Source organism: Meles meles, chromosome 8, assembly GCF_922984935.1.
Source record: "Meles meles chromosome 8, mMelMel3.1 paternal haplotype, whole genome shotgun sequence".
Classification (NCBI taxonomy): Eukaryota; Metazoa; Chordata; class Mammalia; order Carnivora; family Mustelidae; genus Meles; species Meles meles.
The window spans coordinates 70,037,953-70,044,072 of record NC_060073.1 but is presented as its reverse complement, the minus strand read 5'-3'; positions in this window follow the sequence as shown (position 1 = coordinate 70,044,072).

The window sequence follows — 6,120 nt, the reverse complement described above, 5'->3', positions numbered from 1 at the left end:
TTAAGTAGGCTCTGGGCAACCCCCCCCCCCCCCCCCCCCCCCCCCCCCCCCCCCCCCGCCTCACCGTGGAGCCAGGGACCTGAACTCACCACCCTGGTATTAAGACCTGAAATAAGATCAAGACCCAACCACCTAACTGAGCGCTTGTGGCTATTTAAATGTCATAGACACCGTTAAAATAAAGGAACTTTCAAAGTTCCTGTTTTCTGGAGGGAAATGTGGAGGTAAAATAATCCTCCAATAGTTTTCCTTGTCATTTTAAAGGTGAGTATAGTTACTAAACTTTGAGTTATAAAAGCTATCTATCTTTGGGGCGGCTGGGTGGCTCAGTGGGTTAAAGCCTCTGCCTTCGGCTCAGGTCATGATCCTGGGGTCCTGGAATCTAGCCCCATATTGGACTCTCTGCTTAGCGGGGAGCCTGCTTCCTCCTCTCTCTGCCTACCTCTCTGCCTGCTTGTGCTCTCTCTCTGTGTTTCAAATAAATAAATAAAATCTTAAAAAAAAAAAAAGCTGTCTATCTTTTATTATTTGTTGATAACCTGTTAACAGCCAAGTGTGCTTTTGAAAACTGTTTTCCGGGGTGCATGGGTGGCTCAGCTAGTTAAGCACAAAACTCGACTTTGGCTCAGGTCATGAGCTCAAGGTCCCTAGATACATCTTTCTTCTGGCTCTGTGCTCGGTAGGAACACAGCTTGAGAATTTTCTCCTCTCTCTGACTTTCCCTCCTGCTTGTGTGGGCTCATGCTCTCTCTCTGTCTCAAATAAATAAAATCATTTTTAAAAAATTAAAGATTTACTTACTTATTTGAGAGAGAGAGTGCACGCACACAAGTGGGGGAAGCGGCAGAGAGAGAATATCAAAGCAGGCTCCGGAGGAGCCCAAGATGGGTCTGGATCTGACAACCCATGAGATCAGGACCTGAGCTGAAACCAGGAGTCAGAGGCTTAACCAACTGAGTCACCCAGGTGCCCTAATAAATAAATTTTTAAAAAAATAAAATAAAGGGGCACCTGGGTGTCTCAGTCATTTAAGGGTCTGCCTTCTGCTCAGGTTATGATCCCAGGGTCCTAGAATTGAGCCCGGTACGGCGGGGCTCTCTGCTGAGTGGGGAGCCTATTTCTCCGTGGTCGTCTGCCTGCCATTCCCCCTGTTTGTGCTCTCTCTATCAAATAATTAAATAAAATATTTTTAAAATAAATAAAATAAAAAATTAAGGTTTTCAAAGCTCTTATTGGCTTCTATTGTATCCCTCACACAGTGCACTGAATCAACAATATATGCTTGGCATTTAAATCAAATTGGTGTATCCTCAAAAGACAAGAAAAACTCAAGTGCTGTAGCAATCTTTTTCAAATCATGTGCTAAACTACAACAAGAATCTTTTTTGTTTGCTTATTTCATTTTTAAGTAAGCTCATTCCCCAACATGGGGCTCGAACAGACAACTGAAGATCAAGAGTTGCATGTTCTACCAACTGAGCCAGCCAGGTGCCCCAAGAATTTTTTTTTTGTATCGTCAGAACAGACCGCAGATTAGATAATTAGTATTTTTATTTTTTTTTATTTTTTTTTAAAGATTTTATTTATTTATTTGACAGAGAGAGAGGGATCACAAGTAGGCAGAGAGGCAGGCAGAGAGAGAGGAAGGGAAGCAGGCTCCCTGCTGAGCAGAGAGCCCGATGTGGGGCTCGATCCCAGGACCCTGAGATCATGACCCGAGCGTAAGGCAGAGGCTTTAATCCACTGAGCCACCCAGGCGCCCCATATAATTAGTATTTTTAAATATACAAATGAATGAATACAAACTTCCCCCATGACAGTTTCAGTGCCAATTCTTTCATCAGAATATGCAACTAATGCATACACTCTTTGCATCAACTTTAAGTCCCAGTTATCTGCCCTCTCTATGCTAGGTGCCATGGTGAACATGACCTTAGCCAGGCCTTAATGAAGTTTATAGTCCAATTTTATAATCTCATGGAATAATATGAAAAAGTACTGCATCTAACAAGGAAATAGTGGATATACCAGAGCTCTTTTCAAAACTCAAACCCACTAATTATTGTGTTTCCACAAAATATGAAGCCTTTCCATTTTTTTGAGGAAAATAACTATACTCATCAGTTGGCTCACAGAATGTTTACAAGAGGAGTTAATTCCTCCCAAAACAACCTCTGTTCTAGGCAATCAAGTACCCCTCTGATGTAAATAATTAATTAGCACTGCCATCAGGTAGAATTTCCCCTTTAATATATGAATCCAGATGTGTAAATAATATGCAGGAAAAATATCTATACACACACACACACACACACACACATACACACACACACAGCTGACCTGTGAGCAACTCTGGGGGTTGGGGCACCGACCACCCACATGGAGGAAAATCTACGGATAACTTTAACTCCCCATATATTTAACGACTAATAGCCCACTATTGACCAGAAGCCTTACGCGTAACATAAACAGTCAATTAACACATACTTTGTATGTTAGATGTAGTCTATACTGTAGTCTTACAAGAAACTAATCTCGAGGGGAAAAAATGTTAAGAAAATCATAAAAAAGAGAAAATACATTTATAGTACTGTAAAAAATCCACCTATAAGTGGACCCATGCAGGTCAAACCTGTGTTGTTCAAGTGCCAACTGTACGTGTGTGTGTGTGTGTGTGTGTGTGTGTGTGTATAATATTTATACATTGGGGTGCCTGGGTGGCTCAGTGGGTTAAGCCTCTGCTTTCAGCTCAGGTCATGATTCCTGAGTCCTGGGATTGAGCCCCACATCCGCTCTCTGCTCAGCAGGGGGCCTGCTCCCCGCCCCCCTCTGCCTACATCTCTGCCTACTTACGATATCTCTCTCTCTGTCAAAAAATTAAATAAAATCTTTTTAAAAAAATAAAATATTTATACGTTATACATAATATACCTTCTTACTAAAAACATTAACGAGCATTTTACCTATTTAAACATTCTTTAAAAAATAAAAAAAGATTTTTGGGGGTGCCTGAATGGCTCAGTCAGTTAATCATCGGCCTTCAGTTCAGGTCATGATCCCAGGGGCTTGGGATGGAGTCCTGTGTGGGGTTTCTTACTCAGTGGGGCGCCTTCTCCCTCTGCCATTCCCCCTGTGTGTGCTCTCTCTTGCTCACTCTCTCTCTCTCTCAAATAAATAAATAAAATCATTAAAAATAAATAAATAAAATCCTTATTTTAAAAATAAAATTTAAGTCCTTATTTATAAAAATAAGGATTTGTATTTATTTATTTGAGAGAGTGATAGAGCACAAGTAGGGTCTGGGGCAGAGGGAGAGGGAGAAGCAGACTCCCAGCTGAGCAGGGAATCTGACATGAGGCTCATCCTAGGACTCCAAGATCACAACCTGAGCCAAAGGCAGATGCTTAACTGACTGAGCCACCCAGGCACCTACCTATTTAAACATTCTTTATTGTTTACACATTTTATGATTACAAAAGTCATTCATACTTATTCTAAAAAATTCAAATACAAGTATATAAGTAAAAAATGGAAGTTCTCCCTCTCTTTCCTTGGCAACAAGGTAACTACTGTTCACAGTCTAATGTGCATCCTTCCATGCTTTTTTCAATGAACACACAAACAAGATGTGTATAACTCTTTATTTTTGATCTTTACTAAAATAGGATGCTTATATGTAGTTTGCTACTTCCTTTTTTATTTTTTTTTTAAGATTTTATTTATTTATTTGACAGACAGAGGTCACAAGCAGGCAGAGAGGCAGTCAGAGAGCAGGGGGAAGCAGGCTCCCTGCTGAGCAGAGAGCCTGATGTGGGGCTCGATCCCAGGACCTTGAGATCATGACCTGAGCTGAAGGCAGAGGCCTTAACCCACTGAGCCACCCAGGTGCCCCGCTACTTGCTTTTTTAAACTCAGGGTATCAGGGACATTCTTTCATGAGCAGTCCTAAAACTATACAGTTCAAAACATCTGTTTTTCAGGTTTATGGCTTAAGAAGATAACTATCACAAGAGTGAAGTCATTCTGGTGTTAGCTCTAAAGGAGACTCTAAAACTGGCATGTAGGGGCTCCTGGGTGGTTTAGCCGGTTAAGCAGCTGTCTTCAGCTCAGGGCGTAATCCTAGGTCTTGGGATCTAACCCCAAGTCAGGCTCTCTGCTCAGCGGAGAGCCTGCTTCTCCCTCTCCCTCTGCCTGCCGCTCTGCTACTTGTTTTCTCTCTCTCTCTCTGTGTCAAATAAATAAAATAAAATATTTTTAAAAAATAAAACTGGTATGTAGTAGACATTTGGTAAATATTTGTCGACTGATCCAGACCTTCTGACTTCAATTTCACCTTGCTTATCCCTGTTGTGTTCTCTGGTCCAAACAGGCAAATACAGGATTAGTTGAGAACCTGCAATAGAGGTTGGACTTGACATTACAGAGTTTAGAGATAGGGATTATCAGGGAGGAAGGCTGACTGACAATTCAAGTGTTGTGAAAACCAGTTCATAGTTTGGGGGCTTAAAATTTTTATTTTGTCAGCAATGCTAGTCTTAGCAATCTTTTCACACATTTTCAGAAAAATATGATTGAATGGAAATAATTTCTCAATTTAAGTTTTGCCCCTATATACTTATCTTAACCATTTGTCATTTCCTTCCAATTGTGGATAAAAAAGCAAAAGCACATGCAGTAAATGAATACTAATGGAAAACCTCCCAAATATTATTTCATAACAAAGTATAGTATAGATAGGCTTTCTCACAAAAAAGCTGTTTGGTTTTGCTTTTGTTCATTCGGCATGACCCCTGTCGTCAAGGAGCTCATAGTCTGCTGAGTGAGATAAACAAGTACACCAACAATTACCATGCAGGATGACAAGAGTCATACCAGACAGTGTGAAAAGATAGCAATATAGACTGGGAGCATGAAAGAAGTGTCTAAATCAGACAGGACTGAATTGGAGCACTTAAATTAAGGAAGAAAAGGACAAAACAAAACAAAGCCCAGAGGTAGATCAAGGTTTTGTGGGGTCTCAAAACATATACAGTTTGGAAGATATTCTTGGAGAGAACAAACACAGTATTATAAATATAAAATTTTATGGCCCGTGTAAGGGAAATTTCGTTGACTTCACTGTATATCCACCTGTTTGAAGGTCCTGTTCAAAGGAAATAGATCTTTAAAATCCAAAAGAGATCAAAATGTGTGTAGGAGAGTTTATGAGATAAGAACCAATCATAAGTAACCTCTTATGAGCTTTATAATACAAGAAATGGGAGTCCACTGAAGAATTTTTTTAAGATTTTATTTATTTATTTGACAGAGATCACAAGTAGGCAGAGAGGCAGGCAGAGAAACAGTGAAGCAGGCTCCCACCCGAGCAGAGAACCCAATGGGAGGCTCGATCCCAGGACCCTGAGATCACGACCTGAGCCACCCAGGTGCCCCGACTAAAGAATTTTTATGGGGGGAATGGACGGACGTTTTTATCAAAAAGATAATTCTGGCAGTGCCAGGTTTGGTAAAAATTAAATTACATTTCTTTAAAAACACTTAGGGTTCGGGGCTCCTGGGTGGCTCAGTGGGTTAAAGCCTCTGCCTTCGGCTCAGGTCATGATCCTAGAGTCCTGGAATCGAGCCCCGCATCAGGCTCTCTCAGCAGGGAACCTGCTTCCCTTCCTCTCTCTGCCTGCCTCTCTGCCTAATTGTGATCTCTGTCAAATAAACAGATAAAATCTTAAAAAAAAAAAAACAACAACAACACTTAGCGTTCTCTTTTTGTGTGTTTAAATAAAAAATGATGTAGCTATAGTACCAGGTAAATTTCATGGGGCGGTAAAGTGGATATATATCATGTTACTTTGACAAGTAGGTTTGTTTATAAAATTTACTCTTAGAGGGGCGCCTGGGTGGCTCAGTGGGTTAAGCCACTGCCTTCGGCTCAGGTCATGATCTCAGGGTCCTGGGATCGAGTCCCGCATCGGGCTCTCTGCTCGGCAGGGAGCCGGCTTCCCTCTCTCTCTCTCTGACTGCCTCTCTATCTACTTGTGATCTCTCTCTATCAAATAAATAAATAAAAAATCTTAAAAAAAATTTACTCTTAGAATTACATGAATTAGTTTTAATTAGCTGCAT